This window comes from Aquarana catesbeiana, linkage group LG12, assembly GCF_042186555.1.
Source record: "Aquarana catesbeiana isolate 2022-GZ linkage group LG12, ASM4218655v1, whole genome shotgun sequence".
In the NCBI taxonomy this organism is placed as follows: domain Eukaryota; kingdom Metazoa; phylum Chordata; class Amphibia; order Anura; family Ranidae; genus Aquarana; species Aquarana catesbeiana.
The window spans coordinates 157043026-157069180 of record NC_133335.1 but is presented as its reverse complement, the minus strand read 5'-3'; the positions used below and the strand labels follow the sequence as shown (position 1 = coordinate 157069180).

Sequence of the window (26155 nt, the reverse complement as noted above, 5' to 3'; positions counted from 1 at the left end):
TGGGAGTGGAGGAAGCCAGCCTCCTGCCCCAACGGTTAGCTGGAGCGGAGGATGCGGAGTCCCCAGCAGAAGTGCTGGCAACAGGGCAGAGTGCTACCAACCTCTGCCCAGCACCGGCAACAACTGTGGAGATCCAGAGAGCCGGGGCAGTCGGCCCCTCTCTCCAGCGACAAGCTGATGTAGTGGTGATGCTACTCCCAGCTGAATCTGCCTAGCACCTACAGTTTCTTCTCAGCTTCAGGGAACTGGGACAGTGGGCCCCTCTGCCCAGCAACAGGCCACGCCATGGAATGGTAAACACCACCCAGATGAAGCACTGACAGACGGACAGAGAGTCAATGACCTCTGCCTCACACCTACTGAGGTCAACTATTCCTTGCAGCCAAGAAAGGAGATCATGCGGACAGACTTTGTGAGTTCACTCTGCCTCACTAACACATGTCCAGACCAGGTGGAGGTCTGGGACCTTGTTAGTCAACTTTTGATGGGGGAGAAATGTGACAGACTCACCCGGGATAGAGGCTTTTGGAGGGGACTGAATGTGAGCCTCTTGCCTACAGATTATGGGCCATGGCATTTAAGGTACCCTTGAGGTGTTGTTACTTTGGCTTCGGGTCCTTGTCCCCCAGGACGCACAGACTCTGGGGACCCTGTATTTGCCATAGTAGCGATAGTGACTGAGTCATACTGTTGGGACTCCTACTGTGAGAAGATGCTAATGTCATCAACTCCACTCACCTGTCTGATGTCAGCTATAATGTGTTTAATGTAAATGAGTTTAGTCTGGCTTACCACAGGTTCTAAGGGTATTCAACTCATTGTTGTTTGTTCTAATTAACCCTGTGTTGATGTTTATGGTAATGTGTGTTGAATAATCAGTGAGCTAGGAGACGTAGTCACCTAGTCTGGGTAAATGATTTAGTAAACTAGCTCATGTTAATTAGGTTACAGTTGTATTGTTAGGGGAGGTTCCAACGGCATATAAAGTCTTGTAATTTTAATTCTAAATAAAAACAGTTCATGTTAGCATCTAAGCAAGTGTCGCCTTGTTTTGTGCTTGGAAGCATTTGGAATATCTGATATCTGTATCCAGACTACAAGGAAGTGGTATACTGATGGAAGCACTCAAGTGGAGTGAGGGACGTTCCGTGACAGTCCTGTTTACCTTTATAATTGAAAGTGAAAATAAATCCCCTAATTTGCAAGGATTTCCTCACACTTCCTGTTTAGGTTATGGGACAGGAAGTGTAAGGAAATCTGCCCAATGGGACACAGCTGCCAAAAACGAAACAAAAAAAAAACCTGACAGGTTATAACCCTCCCTTACCTTATCAAAAAAACAAGTTTTGCTTATAGCTCTACCATAAGCGCTGTATTAGGCCGTTAAAAATAAAATCTGCTTCTTTACTAATCACATCTTGTAATTCCACTGTCGTCCTTCATTGCTTCCTTTTATTTTTTTTTATATTTTTTAAAGTATTGTTTATATTTTAGATGATTGTTATGTTTTGAATGTGCCTATTTTTTTTTTTTATTTTATTTGATTGCAATTGAGGCTTTTCTTTAATAGCAGAGATGTGTCCTATGTCACACTGTGCTCCTTTGTGATGCGTCTCCTCATCCTCCTCCTTCACTAATGAAATGTCTTCTTTGTATGAACTGTTTGTCCTCTGTCATAATTAAGACCTAAATTGAGTTTCCTTTCATCAAAACGCTCCTCGTTTATAACCTTTCACCCTCTGAGCATCTCTCAACTTAGTCTAATCCTTAAATCCACAGATTAATTTAGAGTTTATCATACAGACTCCAACCAGCTCTAATTTCTCCTATCTGTGTTTATCCCAGTGGCTGTTTACCAACATGCTCCGGCCAGATGTAATGTCCTTAAGCCTCATGGCACAACATGTCTTATCGTGTCTGTCTCCTCATTGTATTATTATAATAAGAGGAATCTCAGGAACCCTAATCAAATGTGTACATGCTGACAAAGCCAAAATATATCCAAGCTAGCTAGAACAGACAAAATGAATTATGATGATAAAAAAGCCACTTTATTGTGTCGTGTTTATGAAGAAACGTATGTAAAAACACATTTTTCACAGTCACTGGTATTGAATATTTAATTCTGTTGTAGAGCTGTAAACATTGTTTTCAATACTTATGTCAATCTGATCTATTTATTGTAGTTGTTGTTATTCTTGATAAAGTGGAAGTCCACCAAAAATTATTTCATTCTTTGGCACTTGCTGAGAAGGTAAATTACCAAGCAGTTTCTTATTATCAGTTCAATAATAAGAGAAAAGGTGTATGTCAAGCTAAGGTCCTGCTCTCCATGCTGGGTTTATAATCCATAAGGAAATTCAACAAGAGTATGGGAAACATTCCTGTTATGATGGGTGATGTGCACAGGAACAGCGTTTAAAGTCCAACTCTGGGCACAGAAAAACAAATACCCTTGCATTGCTACCCCCCCCTTTGCGCTCTTGAAGTCTAGGTGTGCATGAATAAGCCACAATACCTTATTTCTCACTCCAGAAGGGACCCTCCAGCCTGAGAAGTCTCTTCTCTAAGGTGCTTCTAACAATGCTTGCATGTCTGCCTCCTTCACACACATTGCAGGGTTAATATCCTTGCATTATACATGATGACATTGAGAGACCATCCACAGCCTGCCCACGGACTGGAGAATTGGGGAGAAGAGGACAGCGCTGGAGCAGCTGCATAATTGTAACAATTTTAAATTTATATCCACCTGATGCCAGCATGTTCCAAGATATTATTTCGTTGTCTAATTAGGCAGTTGAATTTAGCTGATGCTAATTAGGGATATACAGTGTGTTTGTATGTCTGTGTGTATGTGTATTGTGCAGGTATCGCTAAATAGCAGACCATGCGGCAGGTCTGTCTGTATCGCTGTAGCCTTGCCATTCAGCTTCCTGTGTCTCCTCTCTTTCCTACACTCTCCGTCCAGACTGGCTAGCACCACCCCATCCCCAGCTCCACTACAAAGCCAACACTGTCCTCTTCACTGCTAGGCGGCCTGGACAGAGGGCAAGAGCAGCCCCTCTCCTCAAGTTAAGCAGCAGTGATTGGCTGCTATGTCATAGGGCAGTCCCAGCAACCAGTTACCCATTAGCCATCAGGAAAAGTTGGCAAGCTCCTGCCCTCTTCCCATACCTGAAGCACCTCCTGCCCCAGCCCTGCTGTGTAAGGTAGGGCTGGGTGTAGTGTAAAGGGGGTATGCTGTTGTCTAAAGGAAGGTCGAGGGCTATACTGTATATACTCTATAGAGGGCTGTATTGTTAAGTTGGGGCTGTGATGTAAATGGGGTGGGCTGTAATGTAAAGGGGTAGCTTGATAGGTAAAAAAAAAAGAGGGGCTGCATTGTAAATAATGGCACTGTGATTTAAAGGGGGGGGTGCTGTGATGTAATGGGGCTGTAATTTAAAGGGGGTGTTGCAAAGTAAAGGGGGTGCTGTAATGTAAAGAGAGCTGTAATTTATTGGGGGGGGGGGGACTGTGATATAAAGGGGGGCCTGCGATGTAGATCTGGCTTGTTTTGTAAATAGGAGGACTGTGATGAAAAGGGGGACTGTGATACAAAGGGGTGTATGATCTGAAGGGCCTCGGTCATGTTAAAGGGGACTGCGATGTTAAGAGTGGCTGTATTGTAAATGGGGGTCTGTAACGTAAAGGGGAGCACTGTGACATAAAGGGGGGGCTGTGATATAAAGACAGGCCACTGTGATGTAAATGGGGGGGGGGGGTGCTGATGTGAAGGGGATGGCTGATGGCACAAATGTAAAGAGGGGAGTGTGATGTGAAGGGGGAACAAGGACACTGATTTTAAAGAGGGATTGTGATGTGAAGGACCTGAGTCGCAGAATAAATAAATGAGATCCAGACCACCTTCTGGAAGAAAACTTATGTGAATTTTAATTCATTAACCCTGGTATAAAGCAATATGACAATTGATACTGTGAAAAAAAGTAAAACACACGCTTGACTGCAGGCTTGGTGGTTTAATACACAAGTTGCCCCAATGCCAAGTATTTGAGTAATTGATTAATATTTTCTTAAGCTTTAATGTTCACGTGGATTTCCAAACATTTGTACTTTTCATTAACAGGCTACTTGTTTTGTTTTTTTCTCTTCCATGGGGTGTCTGTTGTCTCCCTTTTGGGAAATAAAATAACACATACAGTTATGTTTTACTGTAAAGGACAACAGTCTGTACCTTCCAGACAATACTCGCAGGTCTGACGACCTTGCACAAAAAAAAGAGGGGGTGTGCTGCTCATTTAAAGTCTTTTGAGTGGGGATGTGCAGTTCAGATAGTGTGTATCCAGCTTAAACTCTCTAACTCTGATGTCATTTTCCTAAGTTTTCATGACGTTCCTTAGCTAAACACAAACCTTAAAGTAGAATTATAGGCAAAACTATTTTTTCTCATTTTGGATAGCGTAAGGGAGAGTCATAACCCCGGTCAGTTGAGTTTTTGCTATCTGTGTCCCATTGGGCAGATTTCCCTACCCTTCCTGTCCCATAGCCAAAACAGGAAGTGAGAGGAAATCCCTGTAAATTCAGGGAATTCCTTGGGGACCCCCAGGTCACCAGAACTAGTGTCCCCATAGAAAGATTTACTCTCTTCTTTTTCTGGGGACAACCCAAAATTTGGGATTTTATTTTACTTTCACTTTCAATGGTATTGGTAAACAGGACCAATAGAGAGGGTGATTATCCCAATCGGGGCCAGAGACAACCTGACAGGTGTTCTAATCCCTCTCCACATGTTTTCCCTTTAGTTACACTTTAAATTGGTAATAAAGTTCAAGGGATCTTCTAAACTAAGGCTGGCCATACATTATACAATTTTCTTGTTCAATTTTCTTTAGATTTACGTTCAACTATGTAGTATAAGGGCCAGCCCGACTACAAATAAATTGAAAGTATTTAGATGTGACCTGGTTTTGGTAAATCTAAAGAAAAATTGTACAATAAAATTGTATAAGAAATTCATATGAGGATTCTGGTGTTTCTCTAAACATGAACAGTCATATTGTGAAACCGTTTGGGCTTATTGAATGGTGTGATGCAATTGTAAACAGGAAAAATAGAGAGGGGGAATTTCCTTAACTGGGGCACAGACAACAATAAGAACTGACAGATGTTCTAATCCACCTCTACACTATCTGAAACAAAAAAAAGTTTTGCCTTTAGTTGTACTTTAAAGCGGACCTTCATCCTCTTCCACATGTTCTTCCACCCTGTAGAAGTATCGTGCGTTTTTTTTTCAAAAATGTCCGGGCCCGCCTTCCCATGCATGTCAGGCGATTGACGCGCACACTGCCCGCTGTGCCTCCCGGGATACGCACCTCACATATCCCAGGAGGCATAGCCTTTCATTCAAGGAAAGGAGGAGGGGCAGGCTTATCGGCACATCATTGAGAGGCCTGCCCGCTGAACCCGGAAGAGCTGGCGAGCCTATCAATGAGGTCAGAGAGAACATGGCAGCATGTGACAGACCTGTGGCCGGGCATTAGAGTTTGCTGGATGGGCAAGTATCTCAAATGTGCAGATACCACCTCCTTCGGGTAAGAGGGGTCAAATTATATAAATATGGGGGGGGGTTTGGCTAGAGGTCCGGTTTAAGGAAATGTCTGGCACTTTTTTCCTGAAGCCATGCTGTGTAAGATTAATATTTACCGTATTTATCGGCGTATAACACGCGCCGGCGTATAACACGCACCCCAATTTAGGAGGGAATTTTAAGGAAAAAAAACTTTTAGGAGGGAAGTTGAAGGGAAAAAAACTTACATTTAAATGCCCATCATTGCAGCCTTCTCAGTGCAGCCTTGTCAGTGCAGCCATGTCAGTGCAGCCTTGTCAGTGCAGCCTTGTCAGTGCAGCCTTGTCAGTGCATCCTTGTCAGTGCAGCCTTGTCAGTGCAGCCTTGTCAGTGCAGCCATGTCAGTGCAGCCATGTCAGTGCAGCCATGTCAGTGCAGCCATGTCAGTGCAGCCATGTCAGTGCAGCCTTCCCCAGTGCAGCCTTCCCCAGTGCATCCTTGTCAGTGCAGACTTCCCCAGTGCAGCCTTGTCAGTGCAGACTTCCCCAGTGCAGCCTTGTCAGTGCAGTCTTCCCCAGTGCAGCCTTGTCAGTGCAGCCTTTCCCAGTGCAGCCTTTCCCAGTGCAGCCTTGTCAGTGCAGCCTTCCCCAGTGCAGCCTTGTCAGTGCAGCCTTCCCCAGTGCAGCCTTGTCAGTGCAGCCTTGTCAGTGCAGCCTTCCCCAGTGCAGCCTTGTCAGTGCAGCCTTGTCAGTGCAGCCTTCCCCAGTGCAGCCTTCCCCAGTGCAGCCTTCCCCAGTGCAGCCTTGCCCCATTGCAGCCGTCGATCCCCTGTCCCTGCCATATTGGGCTTCAAAATCGCCGACCGCGATTTGAAAATGGCGCCGCCGGCGCCGAAATACACAGAGCCGGTCCTCGGCTCTTTCCGGCGGCTCTCGTTCATTTTCGGCTCCACTCGTAGTCCCGAGCGGAGCTATCCGAACCTAGCCGAGTAGGTTCGGATAGCTCCGCTCGGGACTACGAGTGGAGCCGAAAATGAACGAGAGCCGCCGGAAAGAGCCGAGGACCGGCTCTGTGTATTTCGGCGCCGGCGGCGCCATTTTCAAATCGCGGTCGGCGATTTTGAAGTTTTGACACCACGGGATCGCAGGGGATCGGCGTATAACACGCACCTGTGACTTTCCCCTGATTTTAAGGGGAAAAAAGTGCGTGTTATACGCCGATAAATACGGTAATAATTTTGTTTTTGCGAACATTTATCATAAATCCAACAGTGTTGCCAACTGTACTAATATAAAGTGCAGATGGCTTTAGAGAAATTTTTTTTAATATCAGCCTTTAGCATTCGTTAATATGATCACTGGCGTTGTAATGTGTTAGTGTCTCTAAACCCACATCCTAAAAAAATATCAATAAATGCTGTATTATGTGCTATTCAAACTCGATCACTATGAGATTTGTTTTCTGCAAAAAACCTGATTGATCCTGCTATTCTTTATCTCACCTCTGTCCATGTCCCCAATTCAACTAGGGATTTTTCAGAACAGTGTTGGCAACTCTGCACATGCTCAGTTTTCAATGAGTTTCTATGCTGAGCATTTCTTCCCTATCACAAATGGGGGCGTATACACAGTAGTAAATGATGGCCCACTCCCTCTCCTCTCCTCCTCCATGGCCACTAACCAGCTAAACACAATGGGGGCCAGGATATTACATGTAGATTAATGGAGGCTTCACTTCTACTTATTCTAAGACACAGGCTGTAGGGGCGTGGCACAGCCTGTGACTGGCAGAAATCCACCCACACCATATTATTGCCAAACAAAATTATAAATATTTGATTTATAATGTATATTTGTATGACAATTTAAAACAGTTCATTGATATTAATTATTGATTTTTTACTCTGCATTCCAAAGGCTATTTTATTTTTATTTTGAACACGTGACCAGTATCAGAGGACTAGAAGCTCCTCTTGGTTATGTTTCCCTGCAAACAGGCTGGGAAATAGCTGGGCCATGTGACAGCTGTATATCAATTAGGAAAAAGGTACTTACATGTTTTTTTTTCTTTAATTTAAAATAATTACAGTGCCACTATCCACATACAGAAAGAGAAGGGACAATGCAAATTAAACACTGTGTGGTTAGTATCACTTTAAAGAATTGTTTTTGTCTTGGGGAAATTACATTCATGAAGAAAGTGGTTTAAGGAATGAGTCACAAAATCTACAGCTTTTTATTATTGACTCATTATCTAGAGAAGTTGATTCACTCATCTGTTTTTCTCCTGCAGGTTTCACTGGGGACCCAGTGGACAATCCCACATCCTTGCCCTGGCCTGCTCCTAAAGCATAAGTAAGTGTTTTGGGGGTTTTTTAAATTATTTACTCCTGGCAAACTGCTCTTAGACTGCTATAGAAATGCAGCTAAAATCACTTTAAAGCCTCTTGCACACAGAGGATTTGAGACTTAGGATTCATGCACATGGGCACTTTTGTCTGTATATCCTAAAAACTGGGTCTATTCCAGCGCACAGGTGCAGTGTGCAGCCCTGTCAAAATCGATGATAGGCTAAAATACGTGGCTATATGATGTTTCAAGCGGTAATTTTTAGGTCATGCAAGTAAGCATTAGTAGGACCACATACCATTGACATCAAACTCTGGCTGCATGCACCAACTGCATCTCCCCAAGCAGAGAAAATCTCCGGGATTTTGCACAGGAGGATATTTTAAGTCTCAAACCATTCATGTGCATAAGGCCAAAAATAGCACCAATGTCCATATTTGGGGAGTAATAAAAGCTAACTTGTCAAGTTTTGCTGCTTGAATGTTGGGGGGGGGGGGGAAGAATCTCCAAAATCAAGAAAATAAAATTGTTAGGTATATGCTGATTATCAAGCTTCAAGTTCACCTTTCTGAATATGTTACACCCCTATTTAGGGTGCAACATGTTCAACATCAGACCGCTCTCCCCCCAACCCCCCAACCCTTGTGACAGCAAGCCAGGAATCTTCTTCCCATACTCGCTGTCACAATTCAAAGATAGGGAGGCTGTGTGGGCGGAGATCACAGATCCATGTGAATGAAATAACTTATGGCTTGTAGTTCTCAATGAACTACCAGGGCACTATTGAGCTTCCTGTCATTCGGTAACTGCTTACGGTATGGGTAGACAGCTACACAGACAGTCTTCAGGACCGTGGCATTACACCCACAATCTGCTGATCGTGGGTGCAATACTTTCAAGGCCCCTAAAAAAACAAAAAAAATGCACATTTTTTTACCTGCAAAAAAAGTGCATTTATTATTTTTATGTAAAGGTGAATTTATCCTTTTAAAAGGCAAAGCAAAAAATTGTAATTGAGATGTTAAAAACTAGAAATGCTTAAATGGTAGTTACATAGTTACGCAGTTACATAGTAGGTGAGGTTGAAAAAAGACACACGTCCATCAAGTCCAATCTATGTGTGTGATTATATGTCAGTATTACATTGTGTATGTTGCGGTCGTTCAGGTGCTTATCTAATAGTTTTTTGAAACTATCGATGCCCCCGCTGAAACCACCGCCTGTGGAAGGGAATTCCACATCCTTGCCGTTCTTACAGTAAAGAACCCTCTACGCAGTTTAGGGTTAAACCTCTTTTCTTCTAATTTTAGTGAGTGGCCACATGTCTTATTAAACTCCCACAAAAAAAGTTTTATTCCTATTGTCGGGTCACCAGTATGGTATTTGTAAATTGAAATCATAGCCCCTCTCAAGTGTCTCTTCTCCAGAGAAAATACGTTCAGTGCTCGCAAACCTTTCTTCATAACTAATACCCTCCAGACCTTTTATTAGCTTTGTTGCCCTTCTTTGTACTCCCTCCATTTCCAGTACATCCTTCCTGAGGACTGGTGCCCAGAACTGGATAGCATACTCTAGGTGCGGCCGGACCAGAGTCTTGTAGAGCGGGAGAATTATCATTTTATTTCTGGAGTTAATCCCCTTTTTAATGCATGCCAATATTCTGTTTGCTTTGTTAGCAGCAGCTTGGAATTGCATGCCATTGCTGAGCCTATCATCTACTAGGACCCCCAGGTCCTTTTCCATCTTAGATTCCCCCAGAGGTTCACCCCCTAGTGAGTAGATTGCATTCATATTTTTGCCACCCAAATGCATTGTTTTACATTTTTCCACATTCAACCTCATTTGCCATGTAGTTGCCCACCCCATTAATTTGTCCAGGTCTACTTGCAAGGTTTCCACATCCTGCCGAGAAGTTATTGCCCAGCTTAGCTTAGTGTTGTCCGCAAATACAGAGATTGAGCTGTTTACCCCATCCTCCAGGTCGTTTATGAACAAATTAAACAGGATTGGTCCCAGCACAGAACCCTAGGGGACACCACTTCCCACCCCTGACAATTCCGGGTATTCCCCATTTATCACCACCCTCTGAACTCACCCTTGTAGCTAGTTTTCAATCCATGTACTCGCCCTATGGTCCATGCCAACCGACCTTACTTTGTACAGTAAACGTTTATGGGGAACTGTGTCAAATGCTTTTGCAAAATCCAGATACACCACGTCTACGAGCCTTCCTTTATCTAGATGGCAGCTCACCTCCTCATAGAAGGTTAATAGATTGGTTTGGCAAGAATGATTCTTCATGAATCCATGCTGATTACTGCTAATGATATAGTTTTCATTACTAAAATCTTGTATATGGTCCCTTATCATTCCTTCAAAGAGCTTGCATACTATTGATGTTAGGCTAACTGGTCTGTAATTCCCAGGGATGTATTTTGGCCTTTTTTAAATATTGGTGCTACATTGGCTTTTCTCCAATCAGCTGGTACCATTCCAGTCAGTAGACTGTCAGTAAAAATTAGGAACAATGGTCTGGCAATTACTTGACTGAGTTCCCTAAGTACCCTCGGGTGCAAGCCATCTGGTCCCGGTGATTTATTAATGTTACGTTTCCCAAGTCTATTTTTAATTCTGTCCTCTCTTAGCCATGAGGGTGCTTCCTGTGATGTGTCATGAGGACAAACAATGCAGTTTTGGTTTTTGAGGCCCCCATTTCCTTCGTGAAGACTGAGGAGAAGAATAAATTAAATACCTTTTGCCATCTCCCCATCCTTTGTAACCAGATGTCTTTCCTCATTCTTTATGGAGTCAATATGGTCTATCCTCCCTTTTTTACTGTTTTATATACTTAAAGAATTTCTATGGGATTTTTTTTGCTCTCCTTCGCTATGTGTCTTTCGTTTTCTATCTTAGCCGCCTTAATTGCACCCTTCCGTATCTTGTTGCATTCTTTGTAAAGTCTGAATGCTGATGATGATCCCTCAGCCTTGTTTTTTTTTTTGAAGGCCATCTCCTTTGCTTTTATATGCATTTTTACATTGGAGTTAAAGCGGAGTTCCACCCAAAAGTGGAACTTCCGCTTGTTGTACTCCTCCCCCCCCTCCAGTGCCACATTTGGCACCTTTCGGGGGGGGGTGACAGGATACCTGTCTAATACCGTTCCCACTTCTGGGAGCCTCAGCTGCAGGTATTGACATCACCTCCCAGGCTCCCTCCTACTTCCCCAGCCGCCGGCCAGTAGGAGAGAGGAGTGGAGCCTCGCACATGCACAGTAGGGTTCCCAGTGTGAAGCCATAAGGCTTCACTGCCGGATACCCTTAATCGCAATGGAGGGGCATGCACCCGACAGCTGATGGAAACATCAGCTGCGATGCCAACATGGCTGACTCCAGGAGAGGTAAGTGTCTGATTATTAAAAGTCAGCAGCTGCAGTATGTGCAGCTGCTGGCTTTTAATTTTTGCAGCGGTGGGCGGACCTCCGCTTTAAGCCATACAGGACTTTTGTTCGCTCTTTTAAATTTATTTCTCAATAGGATGCACTGGCTAATGCCCTTATTTAATATGCTCTTAAAGCAAACCCATCTCTCCTCCATGTTCTTTGTTTCTAAGATTTTATCCCAATTTATATCTTCTAGCAAGGTTCGTAGTTTAGGGAAGTTGGCTCTTTTGAAATTCAGTGTCTTCGTGTTCCTCCTGTGTTACCTATTTGTGCGATTTATACTGAAGCCAAATGACCTGTGATCGCTGTTTCCTAAATTGCCCCGTGTTTTCCACATCCGTGATCAGGTCTGTATTGTTGGTAATCAGTAGATCTAGTAATGCCTTCTAGTTGCTAAAAAGAAATCTTCCTCTCAAAAGAGATTTACAGTGCCTTGAAAAGTGGGATTTTATGTGATAGACCAACGAAAAGTGGCAAATAATTGTGAAATGGAAGGAAAATTATAAATGGTTTTCAAATTTTTTTGCAAATAAATATCTGAAAAGTTTAGCGTGCGTTTATATTCAGCCCCCTTTACTCTGATACCCCTCACTAAACTCTAGTGGAACCAATTGCCTTCAGAAGTCACCTAATTAGTAAATAGAGTCCACCTGTGTGTAATTTAACCCTTTCATGACTAAGCCTATTTTTGAAATTTGGTGTTTACAAGTTAAAATCTGTATTTTTTGCTAGAAAATTAGTGAGTTCCCAAACATTATATATATTTTTTTAGCAGAGAATCTAGAGAATAAAATGGCGATTGTTGCAATATTTTTTTATCACACTGTATTTGTGCAGCGGTGTTTTAAACGCAAATTTTTGGAAAAGGGACACTTTCATGAATTTTAGAAAATACAAACAGTAAAGTTACCCCAATTTTTTTGTATAATGTGAAAGATGATGTTACGCCGAGTAAATAGATACCAAACATGTCACCCTTTATAATTGCACGCACTCGTGGAATGGCGACAAACTACGGTACCTATGAATTTCCATAGGCGACGCTTTAAAAATTTTTTACGGTTACCAGGTTTGAGTTACAGAGGAGGTCTAGGGCTAGAATGATTGCTCTCGCTCTGAGGATCGCGGCGATATCTCACATGTGTGATTTGAACACCATTTACATATGCGGGCGCGACTTCCGTATGCGTTTTCATCGCTGCGCGAGCTCGCGGGGCCAGGGGCACTTTAAATTTTTTTTTTTTTTTAATTTATTTTATTTATTTTTTTACTTTATAAATTGTGTTTAAAAAAAAAATTTTTTTTTTTTTTACTTTTATTGCTGTCACAAGGAATGTAAACATCCCTTGTGACAGTAATAGGTGGTAACAGGTACTCTTTATGGAGGGATCGGGGGTCTAAAAGACCCCCGATCCCTCCTCTGCACTTCAAAGTATTCAGATCGCCGAAAACAGCGATTCTGAATACTGTGTATTTTTTTAAATTCGGCGCCATTGGCAGCCGTGTAAACGGGAAGTGACGTCATGACGTCGCTTCCGCGTTTACAATGAGAAGGCTGGAACGAAGCCGCCCACAGCTTCGTTCCAGCCCGCCCCCAGCCGCCGAAGGCAGACGATTGGACACTGGGCCTCCCGATCGCACGGGAGGCCCGGTAAGAGCGGCGGGAGGGGGGATGTCCCCTCCTGCTCCTCCGGTATAACAGCCGAGCGGCTTTTAGCCGCATCGGTTGTTATACTCGGGTAGCCGACCGCCCGCTGTAAACAACGGTACCGGGATGATGCCTGCAGCTGCGGGCATCATCCCGGTATAACCCCAGAAAGCCGAGTACGCATATCTGCGTACGGTCGGTGGGAAGGGGTTAATCTCAGTATAATACAGCTGTTCTGTGAAACCCTCAGAGGTTTGTTAGAGCACCAAACAGCACCATGACAGTTAAGGACTAAAGTTGTGGAAAAGTTTAAAGCGGGGTTAGGTTATAAAAAAAAAAATATCCAAAGCTTTGAACATCTCACGGAGCACTGTTCAATCCCTCATCCGAAAGTGGAAAGAGGATGGCACAACTACAAACCTACCAAGACATGGCCGTCCACCTAAACTGACGAGCAAGCATTAGTAAGATAAGGAGCCAAGCGGCCCATGGTAACTCTGGAAGAGATCCACAGTTCAGGTGGGAGAATCTGTCCACAGCACAACTATTAGCACTCCACAAATCTGGCCTTTATGGAAGCATGGAAAGAAGAAAGCCATTGTTGAAAGAAATCCATAAGAAGTCCCGTTTGCATTTTGCGAAAAGCCATGTGGGGGACACAGCAAACATGTGGAAGAAGGTGCTCTGGTCAGAATTTTACTTTTTGGCCTAAAAGCAAAATGCCATGTGTGGCAGAAAACTAACACTGCACATCACCCTGAACATACCATTACCACTGTAAAACATGGTCGTGGCAGCATCGTGTTGTGGGGATGCTTTTCTTCAGCAGGGACAGAGAAGCTGGTCAGAGTTGATAGGAAGATGGATGGAGGGCAATCTTAGAAGAAAACCTGTTAGTCTGCAAAAGACTTGAGACTGGGGCGGAGGTTCACCTTCCAGCAGGACAACAACCCTAAACATACAGCCAGAGCTACAATGAAATAGTTTTGATCAAAGCATATTCATGTGTTAGAATGGCCCAGTCAAAGGCCAGACCTAAATCCAATTGAGAATCTCTGTCAAGACTTGAAAATTTCTGTTCACAGACGCTCTCCATCCAATCGGACAGAGCTTAAGCTATTTTACAAAGAAGAATGGGCAAAAACATCACTTTCTAGATGTGCAAAGCTGGTAGGGACATACCCAAAAAGACTTGCAGCTGTAATTGCAGCTAGAGATGATTCTACAAAGCATTTACTCAGGGGGGCTGATTACAACTGCAAGCCACACTTTTCAGATATTTATTTGTAAAAAAATTCGAAAACCATTTATCATTTTCCTTCCACCAAAATTATGTGCCACTTTTCAAAATAAAATACATTTATGTTTTTGATTTGTAACATTACAAAATATGGAAAATTTCAAGGGGTATCAATACTTTTTCAAGGCACTGTATATGCAATCCTCCAATGAATCATGAAATTTATCAATTAGCATGTATAACGTGTGTAATTTGTGCTCTATAAAATCCTATGTCTAATGTGACTAATAATAAAATTTGATTCATAAGCACATACAGCGTTTTAAAAAAATGTTCACCCCCTTGGAAGTTTTCATGTTAGGGATGCACCGAATGTGTTTTTTGGTGCCGAAACCGATACCGAAAATAAATCATCCTTGATCCCGAAAACCGAAACCGAAAGTGACTGTTTTTAAAAAATATTTTTATACAGGAGATGATCAGAGACTGGGGACATGGTACAGGAGATTGTCAGAGACTGGGGACATGGTACAGGAGATTGTCAGAGACTGGTGACATGGTACAGGAGATTGTCAGAGACTGGGGACATGGTACAGGAGATTGTCAGAGACTGGGGACACGGTACAGGAGATTGTCAGAGACTGCAGACACATTACAGGAGAGTGTCAGAGACTGCAGACACATTACAGGAGATGGTCAGAGACTGGGGACATGGTACAGGAGATGGTCAGAGACTGCAGACATGCTACAAAAGATGGTCAGAGACTGGGGACATGGTACAGGAGATGGTCAGAGACTGGGGACATGGTACAGGAGATGGTCAGAGACTGGGGACATGGTACAGGAGATGGTCAGAGACTGGGGACATGGTACAGGAGATGGTCAGAGACGGCGGACATGGTACAGGAGATGGTCAGAGACGGCGGACATGGTACAGGAGATGGTCAGAGACGGCGGACATGGTACAGGAGATGGTCAGAGACGGCGGACATGGTACAGAAGATGGTCAGAGACTGCAGACACATTACAGGAGATGGTCAGACACTGGGGACATGGTGCAGGAGATGGTCAGAGACTGCGGACATGGTACAGGAGATGATCAGAGACTGCAGACATGCTACAAAAGATGGTCAGAGACTGGGGACATGGTAAAGGAGATGGTCAGAGACTGCGGACATGGTACAGGAGATGGTCAGAGACTGCAGACACATTACAGGAGATCAATGCAGCCTCACCAATGTCCATCAAATGCACCTTCACAAGTGCCTGTCAGATGCAGCCTACCAGTCGGTTGTAGCAGCCTGTCTGTGCCCGTCATGCAGCCTCACCAGTCCCTGTGTCCATATGTAGCAGCCCGCCAGTGCCCATGCCATGCAAACTCACCCATACCCATGCCCATCAGATGCAGTAGCCCGCCAGTGCCCATCATGTAGAGCCTGCCAGTGCCCATGTTATGCAGCCTGCCAGTGCCCATCATGTACAGCCTGCCAGTGCCCATCATGTACAGCCTGCCAGTGCCCATCATGTACAGCCTGCCAGTGCCCATCATGTACAGCCTGCCAGTGCCCATGTTATGCAGCCTGCCATTGCCCATCATGTACAGCCTGCCAGTGCCCATCATGTACAGCCTGCCAGTGCCCATGTTCTGCAGCCTGCCAGTGCCCATCATGTACAGCCTCCCCAGTGCCTAGTAATGTGATGTCACGCTGTGTGTCAGATCTGAATCGCCGTGCAGCCAGTACACCCCTCAGAGTCTCCCCTCCCTCCTCCTCCTCCTCCTCCTCCTCCTCTCACTTCTGTCCTACACAGCCTCCCCAGTGCCTGGTAATGAATGTCGCACTCTCACGCTGTGTGTCAGAGCTGGATCTGAATCGCCATGCAGCCGATGTCCCGCCTCCTATGACACACGGCACAATGGCCGTCCACCTAAACTGACAGGCAAGCATTAATAAGATAAGCAGCCAAGCGGCCCATGGTAACTCTGGAAGAGATCCAAAGTTCAGGTGGGAGAATCTGTCCACAGCACAACTATTAGCACTCCACAAATCTGGCCTTTATGGAAGCATGGAAAGAAGAAAGCCATTGTTGAAAGAAAGCCATAAGAAGTCCTGTTTGCATTTTGCGAAAAGCCATGTGGGGGACACAGCAAACATGTGGAAGAAGGTGCTCTGGTCAGAATTTTACTTTTTGGCCTAAAAGCAAAATGCCATGTGTGGCAGAAAACTAACACTGCACATCACCCTGAACATACCATTACCACTGTAAAAAATGGCCCAGCTCTGACACACAGCGTGTGAGCGTGACATTCATTACCAGGCACTGGGGAGGCTGTGTAGGACAGGAGTGAGAGGAGGAGGAGGAGGAGGGAGGGAAGACTCTAAGGGGCACGCGGGATGCAACATGTGCGGCATCCGGCGGGATGGTCCCGCCCCTTTTTTCGGCGACAGTATCAGCAAGAATTCTCTTTCAGCTTTTTGCCGAAAGGGCCATTTTCGGCTGATATGTTTCGGTGCCCGAAATTTCGGTGCATCCCTAATTATAATAGAATCCTTGTGTTTGTTATTTTTTTTTTTTTTTTTTTAATACACTGCTCAAAAGGAATATACTCAAAGTGGGAACAGATCTGCAAAATGATTTCAATAAAAAAAAAAAAAAAAACACAAAATAACTGACTGCATGAGTATACACTACTTGCAAGTCTTTATTTAGTGTATATATTCCTCTCTTCTCTCTTTTGATAATTGAGGCTATCTATACCTTTGGTAACAATTACAGTATTATTCTGTGTGAATAGGTCTTTGAACATCTGGATGTACATTGTCATTTCCCTACTTTTCAGAAACTCCACCAACTCTGCCAGGTTGCACTGAGATCATAAATGAATGGCCACAAATAATTTATTGGATGGATATCTGGACTTTGACTTGGCTATTCCAGAACATTAAGACATTTTTTACAATGGTGCTTTGGGGGGGGGGGGGAGTAAAAATAAGCCTTAATCCAACCTGGTGGCCAGAAGAGATGATAGCACTCATTGTATTTGGCAGGCGGTACAACTACTAATTGCGATCCATTGAAATGTCTCTAATGCACAAGGTTACGGCACAGTGTAGCAGGCTTTCAGTTGTTAAGGCCTGGTTTATAGTTCTACTCGGAAAAGTAATCTGCAGTACATCGTTTTTGGAGAGCAGTTGACGGGTTTCTCAAAGGTTATGTGTGACCTCCTGGACGCCATTAAAAAAACACTGGACTGCAACCGCATACTGGTGTCATTGTATCATTTTTGCAATGTTATTCTGCCCTGCTGGTGCTCCCCCCTATTGCCTTCAACCTTCCTGTCAACTGTTATTTTTAGAGGGTTTTAACAAGTGTAAACAAGGCCTAATACTGTGTAGTGATCTCCTGCTGGAAATGAGCACTATAGTTTCAGTGTGGGACACAGAGTATGGAAATTCCCCCCTCTCCCTCCACAGAGCTTCAGTGCCCCTTCTTTCTCCACTTCCACAGAGTATTGTTTACCCACTTCCCTCCACAGAGCACCTTGCCTCCCTTCCCCCACTGAGCACCAGTGCCCCCTCTTTCCCCCTTCCATGTACAACCACTGAGCATTTTCTTCCTCCCACTGACTACCAATTCCAGCATTTTTCCTTCCAATTAACCACCAATGCCAGACAATTGTTCCTTCCACCTACTGTTGCTGGCCTTTTTTTCTACTCGCTGACCTTCAATATATTTCCTTCCCCTGACCACCAACACTGTTCATTTTTTTTTTTATTGTTTTTTTTTCTCCACCCGACTACAGACGGCAGACAATTTATCCTTTCATTCCAGCACTTGATTCTTTTTTTTTTTTTTTTCAGTTCACTCTGACTTTTGTTTCTGTGGTGGCCCCCATCACTTAGCTGGCTCTTTATGGAAGCACTTCAGCCTCCACCCCATCTCTTTGGGACTCACAAATGCAATCAGCAGCTCTGTGAGCTGACAAGCATAGCTGGCACAGAGGCCAGGGATAAATGGAACCATTTTGCCTATACAATATTTTTTTAACTTTAGAAAACCTCTGTAATATTACAAAATTCATTTAAAAATATGGCTATAATTAATAAAAAACCAAAAAAAAAGCAAATAGCAAGTGCATGTGCATCAGAATACTGACACACATACACTCACTGAACATGAGGTCCCAACAGTCAGTGGATCTGGAAGTAATTGAATGCGATCTTCTCAATTAGAGGTTAAGGAAAGCACAGTACCAGCTTTTGAATGAAAAAGTTAAAAGTGCAGCAGATAAATATTAAGAATATTAACGCAATTTTTTGTACACAGTAAATTTACTCTGAGAGCTTTTTTCATATATGGAGGGTTTATCACTATTTAATGGGTAGAAAGACTGTGATATACGTGTGCAGTGTGTACTGGGAGTAGGCTTTATAATTAACCATGTTCCTTCAGGCCACAACCAATATCCAGCACACCAACTTCTTGCTGCATGTTTTCTCTTGTCCAGACTTTGCCTCTTTCTCAGTTTCTGATTTTTGGGTGGCATTCCTAAACTACGCAACCACTTCTACCCTAAGGTCAAAAAGGCTCCACCGTAAAAAAGGCTAATCATTCACAATAAGTTCACAATAAGACCTAATACAGAAAAGCTCTGAATTTATTACTTTTCAAACAGATTTAATGTTTCTAATGGTATGTTTAACCGGTCTAAAGGCAGCAAATACAAGAAGTTCTTTGGGGGTTTACATACAATTTAAAGCCACCAGAATACTCCATAGGCCCAAAGCTTTAGGCTCCATTCACACTTGTGTTACTTGGCATGTGACTGTGGACACAAAGTTGCATGACAAGTCGCAACCTATTGTTTATTAAGACACACATTCAGATCGGTGCCTGCACTACTTTAATGTGACTTTTCATGTGCCTTAGTGCCAGAGAGTGAAATAACATGACTTGGGAGGCGCACAAGTATGAAGGAAGCCCTAAAAGAGAAGTATGGCGAAAGCTTTTTAGTCATACTTCACTTCATGCACTTACTTTTTCCTCTCCTGTGACACTGAATCAGCTGACAGCGGGCTGTATGTATCCGCACATTGAGTGGTTACCTGTCTTTAGGGTCCTTGGACGCAAACAGATGCATCCAGGGATGGACCACTATCCCTAACAGCAGGTAAGCGTTCATGTGCAGATATATGCAAAGATTGGTGGATAGCTGTGGCTCCTGTCAGCCTGTCATTGCTTTGTATAGGCTGAGCAGCTGCAACTGTCCACAAACACCTGTTAGCCCAGCTATAAGGATTGGCTAATTTCTGAAGCTGTTCATGCCTGCCCATGTTTATTCATCCATGTGAAGGAGGCCTAAAGCTTTATGTATGATGTGAAGCCCCGTACACACGATCTGAAAATCTGACGACATATCGTCCCTTTTTTTTTTGCATACTAGTAGCATATAGAACATGAAGAGTTGATTAAAGTTACGAAAATTCTCATACGACAGAATAAAACAAATCAAAAGAGATGTCATGTATTGTATTTTTGAACGCCAACTGTACTAAATGAACTAAAATTTTTGTGCGTGTCTGATCGAATAATTTTGGATGAACTGTCATGATCGGCTTTTGAAAGCTCTGTACTAATGATGCGGTTATCATACGATCGATTAGAAAGTTTTTGGTACGATTTTTGGGTTGTTAGTATTATCCGATTGGGCTTGCACAAAAATTTGTAGGTTTTGGTCTACCCCTTACTACGGTCAGCATTTACTGCATACGAAGTGGAGGTGCGTTTTTCTCTCCTGCTGTTATACTGTAATTGAATTATTTAGTAATTGGTCCTTATATCATGGTCATCCACAGTGACATAATAGTGGATAGTCTGTGCAAGCTTTAAAAGTAAGGTAACATGTAGCCATCACTTATCCGTTTCCACAAATAAGAATTAACATTTGCTTAAAGCAGAACTCTGGGATTTTAAAAAAATCCCCCATTAGTATAGCCCCCTGCACAAAACACTAAACGGTTATTACATTTGTGAAATTTCTTACCATTGAATAGAAAAGTTTGATTGAATATTCAGGAAGTCAGCTCTCTAATTAAAAAAAACATCATGTATTCTGCTAAGGAGGAGATGTTAGAACAGGGATTACATCATATACTCTCCCCTCTCTTTACACTATCATCAAACTACATTTCCCTTCATGCTTTGCAAATTGCAATGAATGTGGGAGGGTACGCTAGGTCTGTACATGTAAATGTGAACAAACCCACTTCAGCCCACCTGAATACTGGCTACAAGGGCAAGTTCACAGGGTGGTGATAAATGGGGAGTACTCGGAATGGTCAGGGGTGGGTAGTGGGGTCCCCCAGGGTTCTGTCCTAGGACCAATCCTGTTTAATTTGTTCATAAAGGACCTGGAGGATGGGGTAAACAGTTCAATCTCTGTATTTGCGGACGGTACTAAGCTAAGCAGGGCAATAACTTCTCTGCAGGATGTGGAAACTTTGCAAAAAGATCTGAACAAATTAATGGGGTGGGCAACTACATGGCAAATGAGGTTCAATGTAGAAAAATGTAAAATAAAGCATTTGGGTGGCAAAAATATGAATGCAATCTATACATGGGGGGGGAGAACCTCTGGGGGAATCTAGGATGGAAAAGGACCTGGGGGTCCTAATAGATGATAGGCTCAGCAATGGCATGCAATGCCAAGCTGCTGCTAACAAAGCAAACAGAATATTGGCATCCATTAAAAAGGGGATTAATTCCAGAGAGAAAACGATAATTCTCCCGCTCTACAAGACTCTGGTCCGGCCACACCTAGAGTATGCTGTCCAGTTCTGGGCACCAGTCCTCAGGAAGGATATACTGGAAATGGAGTGAGTACAAAGAAGGGCAACAATGCTAATAAAGGGTCTGAAGGATATTGGTTATGAGGAAAGGTTGCGAGAACTGAACTTATTCTCTCTGGAGAAGAGACCCTTGATATGATTTCAGTTTACAAATACTGTACTGGTGACCCCACAATAGGGATAAAACTTTTTTGCGGAAGGGAGTTTAACAAGACTCGTGGCCACTAATTAAAATCAGAAGAAAAGAGGTTTAACCTTAAACTACGTAGAGGGTTCTTTACTGTAAGAGTGGCAAGGATGTGGAATTCCCTTCCACAGGCGGTGGTCTCAGCGGGGGGGGGCATCAACTATTAGATAAGCACCTGAATGACCACAACATATAGGGATATACAAGGTAATACTGACATATAATCACACACATAGGTTGGACTTGATGGACTTGTGTCTTTTTTCGACCTCACCTACTATGTAATTTAAATCGCGCCCCTCATTCTGCAGCCATCTACACTACTCAGTAACACACAGTCTGTGCTCCACCCTCCAGCCACAACAGGAGATAAACATATTGCCCTTACTTACTTTATGTAATAATTACTGAACTGTAGACACATCCCATAACTATAGAATATACACATTGTACTCTGCTGTAATTCAGTATTAGAAATATTCTTCCTCATGCAGCTTTGAGATCTTTCTAACAGTAATCACTGCTGGTATGGTGTATATGAGAACATCCCTAGCCGCACAGAAAGAGCCAGGCCATGATGCTCTACATCAGCATGTGGCACAAGTAAATGTTGGCATGAGAAAAAAAGTAATCTGTGCCCCCCAGTGCGGTCTCATCTGTGCCCCCCAGTGCGGTCTCATCTGTGCCCCCCAGTGCGGTCTCATCTGTGCCCCCCAGTGCGGTCTCATCTGTGCCCCCCAGTGCGGTCTCATCTGTGCCCCCCAGTGCGGTCTCATCTGTGCCCCCCAGTGTGGTCTCATCTGTGCCACCCCGTGCGGTCTCAACTGTGCCACCCCGTGCAGTGTGCCACCCCGTGCGGTCCCAACTGTGCCACCCCGTGCGGTCCCAACTGTGCCACCCCGTGCGGTCCCAACTGTGCCACCCCGTGCGGTCCCAACTGTGCCACCCCGTGCGGTCCCAACTGTGCCACCCCGTGCGGTCCCAACTGTGCCACCCCGTGCGGTCCCAACTGTGCCACCCCGTGCGGTCCCAACTGTGCCACCCCGTGCGGTCCCATCTGTGCCACCCCGTGCGGTCCCATCTGTGCCACCCCGTGCGGTCTCATCTGTGCCACCCCGTGCGGTTTATTTATCAGTGAAGTCTCACTAGTGCCCACCAGTGCAGCTTATCTGTACCCATCATTGCGATCACACCAGAGCAGCTTATCTGTGCCCACCAGTGCAGCTTATCGTTGCCCATCAGTGCGTTCACACCAGTGCAGCTTATCGTTGCCCATCAGTGCGTTCACACCAGTGCAGCTTATCGTTGCCCATCAGTGCGTTCACACCAGTGCAGCTTATCGTTGCCCATCAGTGCGTTCACACCAGTGCAGCTTATCTGTGCCCATCAGTGCGTTCACACCAGTGCAGCTTATCTGTGCCCATCAGTGCGTTCACACCAGTGCAGCTTATCTGTGCCCATCAGTGCGTTCACACCAGTGCAGCTTATCTGTGCCCATCAGTGCGTTCACACCAGTGCAGCTTATCTGTGCCCATCAGTGCGTTCACACCAGTGCAGCTTATCTGTGCCCATCAGTGCGGTCACACCAGTGCAGCTTATCTGTGCCCATCAGTGCGGTCACACCAGTGCATCTTATCTGTGCCCATCAGTGCATTCACACCAGTGCAGCTTATCTGTGCCCATCAGTGCGGTCACACCAGTGCAGCTTATCTGTGCCCATCAGTGCGTTCACACCAGTGCAGCTTATCTGTGCCCATCAGTGCGTTCACACCAGTGCAGCTTATCTGTGCCCATCAGTGCGGTCACACCAGTGCATCTTATGTGCATTCACACCAGTGCAGCTTATCTGTGCCCATCAGTGCGGTCACACCAGTGCATCTTATCTGTGCCCATCAGTGCGGTCACACCAGTGCAGCTTTTCTGTGCCCATCAGTGCAGTCACACCAGTGCAGCTTATCTGTGCCCATCAGTGCGGTCACACCAGTCCAGCTTATCAGTGTCCATCAGTGCAAAGCAGTGATTGTTGCCTGAAATCATCCGCATGACATAGCTGAGATGTCAAGCTGACAGGAGTTGTGAAAACATTGATCGCTGCAATGTGCCGCCTCCCATACCAGCATGGAACAGTGCGCTCTGCACTGTCTATCACGATGCTGCTCTGGGACTCGGAAGGCGGGACATTACAGCGATCAGTGTTTTCACATACAACACCTGTCAGCTCAAGATCTCAGCTCTGTCATGCAGGTGATCTCTGGTAAAAAAAACTCTCCACTCTTCACTGAGAGAAATGGCGGGCGGTGGCATCGGTGGGGGAGACGGGGTCGGAGTGGGAAGTGGCGCTGGCAGGGAGGAGGAGGACGACTCCACCTCCATGGGTGGCACAGACCGGGGGCTGTGAGATACCCTCCGCCCACTACAGCGAGCAGGAAGGTGGAAATAGAACTCCCTTCTCGCTTTAGAACTACTTGTGGGCAGTGATAAGACCGCTGGCTGAGTATACAGGAGGAATAGCAGCAGCGGTCTTACAAACAGGAAATCACTGGAGATTAACGGTTTTTCAGAAAAATCATCAGGCTGCTACAGAGGAACTGTAGAGCTCAGAAGAACATGGATGGCATAGTTGGCAAAGGTAGGAGATCAGCAACAAGGACATGGGGAAAAAAGTTTTTTTCCCGGAGGTCTGTTTTAAAAAAATAAACCACATTCTGTAATTGATTGTCTTATATTGTAATGCTGCTTGCACCAAGTTTAGTTATTCCTTCTGATAATTTAGTAAGTGAATGCTGCATGTTTTGTGTGAGTTGGTAAAGGGGAGGGGCTTCTGGGCATTTACTGTAAATTTCACTATGTTTACCTACACATGGATTACGTTTCCTCTCGGTGAATGTGGTTAAGAGGTGCCATTCGGCTTGCAGCTTTTATTGTCACCTCAGCCTTCTGATTTCTAAACTTCTATCCACACTACAAGTTTCCTGTAGCTTCCATTTCCTCCTCCCCTTACTCCACATCGATAATTCACTTTTTTTAAAGGTATATTTAGAAGTCTATCTGTTTCGGGTGTTTTTTTTTTTTTTAAAGTGCTTGGAATCCTCTCCATTGAAATGTGGTAAATGACAACCTAGAATATATGTATTCTGCACAATGACTAGATCCAAACTGGCAAGTGCCAGGATGTCTGAGTGCTGTTGGAAGCTTGTGTGGGTAATGCCATCTCTCTTTTGACACTGAAGGCTATAAATATTCCTTAGTTGGCTTTTTGCATTAGCAGTAACATCATTGTATAAAGGTTCTTGCTTTGCAGTATTGAGGCTCTATGCACACTGGCTTAAAAAACGTTGCTTCTACAGGAGTTTTGTGTTCTGCCTGTAGAAGCAGCTCAGTGTTATCCTATGTGTCCATGTACATTAGGAAGATTACAGGCAGATTTTGAGCTCAACATTTAGAGGCAGGAAAAAGAAACCTTCTGGTTCGCTTTTGTGATTGGCGCTTACTGGCAGAAAAAAAACTTAACTCTCCTAAACTTGTCTAAACTTTGTACAAAAAATGCTCTACATGAGCGTTTTTTACTGCCAAGAGAACAGACGTTTTTGTAAGCCCAGTGTGCATGGAGCCTAAAGCTGAAGTTTAGGTATGGTTTTCTTAGCATAGTTACATTGGTCCAGCTTGAACCAATTTAATTGTGACTTTAATTCCCTGCCTATCCAGTTCATCCATTGAAAGAACACCTTGTATCCTTTGAGAAAAATGCAAGGCATTCTGTAAATGGTGGTGCTCCTGAGTGGGCATCCCCTTAAGGTTACTATGCAGCAGGGCAGCTGCTCCATACGGAACCTGAAAGACTGCTGCTAATCACTGTAGTTGCGCAGACTACTATAGTAATTTTCAGCTTACACAGGGATCAGCTAGGTATAAGATATGTATACTTACATTGGTTCAAGCTGAACTTGTATAACTATGCAAAAAATCATACCTAAACCTCCGCTATAAACCATAAGTGCGGCTATAGAAAGGCATATTTCAAATGCAAGGCTGGTTTGTATTACCAACATAGCACTGGTTGGGTAGTGTCAAACTTAAAAGAATTAAGGTGTAAAGTCTTTTTATCCTAAAATAATAAACATGTTTTACACACCTACTCTGTGCAATAGTATTGCACGGAGCAGCCCTGAACCCCCTCTGCGGGGGTTCCCCGCTGGCTACCCGTAGGCTCCTCCTCTTCTGTGTGCATGCCACCATTGCAAGCCGCTTGCTACGGGGGCACATGTGTGGGCTCTCTCCCGAGCTTGGCTATGTGCATCCTTAGACACACACACAGCATGGCATGGCCCTGTCCCCCGCTCCCCTCCTCATAGGATTTAATTGACATCAGCAGGAGCCAATGGCTTCCACTGCTTCCTCTGTGTCTTTTGAGGAAGGGACCAAAGGCCAGTGGCACTGCAGATGGGCACAGCACTGGATCAAGAGAGGACTTGGGTAAGTGTTTTTTACCCTAATGTAGGGAATGTATTAAGGTTAAAAAGTCTTTTGGCTTTACAACCACTTTAATCACTTTTTCCCAAGGTGTCTTTCAGAACAGCGCCCGAGAGATCATGACTCCTCCCAGTCAGGAAACCCCTCCCTCCTCCAGATCTTTAAAGGGAGATTTCCAGTATGTGAGGACAGCCAGAGGTTGACCTGTTTGCCTCAAAGGAGAATGCACAGGTTACCCAGTTATTTTTTTTAAACAATCCCGATGGATCGCTAGGGATAGACGTTCTGGCACATCCATGGAGATTTCACCTTTGCAACGCTTTCCACCCATTCCAGTTAATCCCACTGGTATTAAGGAAGATCCAGTGTGAAAAGGTACCAGTCATCCTAATTACTCAGTTTTGGC

General features: G+C 44.3%; 1 protein-coding gene across 3 annotated transcripts in view; it reads left to right on the top strand.

Moving 5' to 3' along the window:
* The window catches only part of LOC141113182 (signal transducer and activator of transcription 5B), a 579035-nt gene that overhangs the window by 299266 nt on the left and 253614 nt on the right, over nucleotides 1-26155 (top strand). For 2 of the 3 annotated variants that reach the window (XM_073606117.1, XM_073606119.1), the window contains one exon: nucleotides 7862-7923. The exons of the other annotated variant lie outside the window; for it this stretch is intronic. The gene's annotated coding sequence lies outside the window, so the exon portion shown is untranslated. The remainder of the gene's footprint in view (nucleotides 1-7861; nucleotides 7924-26155) is intronic. 3 annotated transcript variants of the gene reach the window in all.